The following is a 3,317-nucleotide window of genomic DNA, read 5'->3' as shown; positions in this document are numbered from 1 at the left end:
ATGCAGCCTTGAAGGTGAAGTTCAAAGTCTGAATTTTCTTTTGTAAAAGATGTTTTCCTTCTTCTTTTGTATCTGAAATAAAGAAGCTCCTCTTAGGTAATTTGCTCCAGATGTAAAAATAACAATAGACATGATCATATTATCAATATTCATGTCTACAGTATTTATTCTTTTTATGTTATTACATCAATTCTTGCTTTTCTAAAAAATATAGAATGCATCAAGAATTTACACAGGGGCCATGCTAATCTTCTCTGTATCATTCCAGTTTTAGTATACATGCTGCCGAAGCAAGGTCTAATTCTTGCTTCTATAAAACCCTTATGCACTGATAGTTATATCTTTCTCAAGGTAGTATTTGAAACACTTCATTTTAAAGGGTACATAAAATGTCTATGTTGTTGAGAAGCACACAAAGAGAAACCTAAACCAGTCAGCAGCAAAAACAAAAGCATTCTCTGCTTTTCACATTAACAATTAAATGCATGTGCTATCACAGCCTCCGCAGAACTGCAACACAACCTTGATGTTCTATTATAAATCTTTCCTGGGTTATTTTCATCCCCTCCTTTGGGAAAAAGAAAGCTGCTTTCTGGAGACTGGAGCAATGCCTCCGCAGTTAAAAGCACTGGCTACTTTGCAGAGTACCCAGGTTTTGTTCTCAGGACTCAAGTGGTAGTTCACAACCATCTGTAAGTCCAGCTCCAGGGGATCTGACACAGGCTTCTGACCTCCACCCATGCTGCACCTGTGACGTGCACTCACACATGTAGTCACACACTCATACACACAAAAACAAAATAAACCAACCCTTTAAAACTAAGAGAAAGAAAATCTGATTTTTCTTCCAGAATCAACACTATGTCCCTAATTATATATATCATCCAGCAATCAGAAAAGGACCAGAGTATTCTCAATTGACTCTCTGATTCCAGACCCAAATGTGCCTTTTATCTAAAAGGGCAGCAGGAATATCTATCCTAGTTTAACTGTGCATACACAAAAGCATCACATGTAAGATTTCCAGATTTAGCAAACAAAAATCAAGGCTACTCAGTTAACTTTGAATTTCAGATAAGCAACTGTGAAATAATCTTTAATATAATTTACCCTAAGCAATGAAGAGGACAGACAAGTTTTAAGATCCCTAGTTTATCTACAATTCCAATTCAACCGGGCATCTCCTATTTTATCTGTCAATTCTTAATGTGATTTATGAATAATATCCAGATTACATAAACAAGAATTGTCAATAAGGCTGATTTTTAGTGTCTGCAGAGGGGAACCCTGCCTACTGATCACTTCGAGACAAATGAGAAGCAGATGTCTGATTTGGTGAATGGGTTACCAGCTGAGTATAGCCAACTTACTGAAAAATTAATTTTAGTAAGAGCATGGAAACTTGCTAACTGTGTTAATTTGCATAAAGTGTAATTTTGTTTACGCATTTTATACTTACTTAATTCAGAGTCAAAAAGGTCAGCAACAGAGATGAAATTGTGTCATAAAATCCTCTACTCCAGTTCAGTGCCTGCTTCCTTCCAGGATTGCAGACACAGAGGTGCTAAGCACAAAGGTCAGTTGACTTTGCATTTTGCTTCTCCAGCATCATATTCAAGGAAGGGAGCCCAACTTCCCGATGCCCACACTGTGTATACATGAGCTTTATTCTTGCCCATTTGTTCTCTCCCACACTGTGCCTGCTCACAGCAGGCAGTCCCTTATAATTCCATAAAGGCACTAGACTCACATAACATTAGCACTCATTAGCAAAGTCACTATGAAGCTAAGTGCCGTGTTTTTGTTTTTGTTTTTGTTTCTGAGAATGCAGAGATAGATAGGTGTCTTGCTTCTAGAGAATAGACAAGGATCCTTAGTAGATGTGCCATGACAGGGATCTTGCAAAGGACCCAATGAGAAATGGAATTATTAGTGACTTTTTAGAATCTGTTGTTTTGCCATTAAGATATGGTCATATGTAGATTATTAAGACACGGTCTTATGTAGAATACGCTGCTCTTAAACTTGTTATATAGCTGAGGCTGTCCTTGAACTCCTGATCCTCATTCTTCTACCTCTGAAATGGTGGTCCACAGACTTGAATCAACTACAGTCACTCCCTATTTACACATGTCAAAACTGATATTTCAGAATGGCTTGATTCCCATTATAGCTCTATGGTTAGTAAAGGGCTGGGTCAGAATACAATACTTCATCTGTTTTGTTCATAGCTTCCATTTGTCATCATTATACACTAAGCTTGAAATATCCTGAAGCTTCTCATGCAGTTGTTTCTTTGAAGAATTCTTGGCTGTGACACTCATAAATTTATTGTCATGGCTTGGAATTCTGTTCCCTACATGTTATTGAGAAGAAATTTTCAGGCCCCCAAAATGATCATTAATCACGTCAGTTATTACTGACCATACTAGTGAAAGACTGACATATTGCTTAGGGCCTTGCTTCTCATAGTATGGACCATGGACCAATAGCATTAAATGAAGGATCCCAGGCCCCATCCCACACTGCCTGAGAGAAAATCTGAATTTTGACAAGTTCCCATTGGGCTTTGCATACACACTGAACTTTGGGAAAGCATCATTGAATGATGACAGAGGCTTATGCTGTGCTTGTATCTTGGAAGAAAGGCATAGTAAGATTATTGTTTTGCTTATTTTAACAGGAAAAACAGCCACTGCTGAAGGCTTACTGAGGCAATAGGAGGCTGTGAGGAGATTATAATAGAAACAACCTCCCTCATTCACTTTGCTTTTTTGGTACACACTTGAAACATTAGCATTAACTGGATTTACAGTATTCACACACCTGCTGGAGAAAATAGACACCTTAATTTGCTACAGTGTAAGGAAACATCAGCCATCTCGGTTATGCCTTTGTAGACATCATAAATTATGTGCAATTTGAAATAGATATTTAAGCACCCTAACTATGGGCTGCATTATGTGGCTTGTAATAGCTGTGTGGTTAGCAACAGTGAAGGGAAACAAGTTTGTAGAGGAACGGTGTCATCAGGGAAGTTGGAACCATAGCTCAGAAGGTTCCCTCTCGTTCTCCAAGGTGTTTTGTCAACAGGGAAATGACAGTGCCGAAGTTCTCAACCTCTGGGCTCTATGAGATGATGTGTTAGTTACTTTTCCTGTTGTTGTGACCGAAGAAGTAACAAGACAAAACTTAAGGAAGGGTTTCTTTTGGCTTTCAGCTTGAGTTGATACAATTCATCATGGTAGGAAAAGCTATTATTCCACAGTGGCTAAACTGTATAGTTGAGACACTTAGCTAAATGGAAACTGTGCATA

General features: G+C 38.2%; 1 pseudogene; it reads right to left on the bottom strand.

The window, feature by feature from the left end:
• Positions 1-204: 204 nt before the first annotated feature.
• LOC127217774 (uncharacterized) lies at positions 205-294 on the bottom strand (annotated as a pseudogene).
• Between the last annotated feature and the right edge of the window lie 3,023 nt (positions 295-3,317).

The sequence above is a fragment of the Phodopus roborovskii genome, unplaced genomic scaffold (assembly GCF_943737965.1).
Source record: "Phodopus roborovskii unplaced genomic scaffold, PHOROB, whole genome shotgun sequence".
NCBI classification, from domain to species: Eukaryota; Metazoa; Chordata; class Mammalia; order Rodentia; family Cricetidae; genus Phodopus; species Phodopus roborovskii.
Note: the sequence above shows the minus strand (reverse complement) of the source record. Positions and strands in the feature narration are given on the sequence as shown.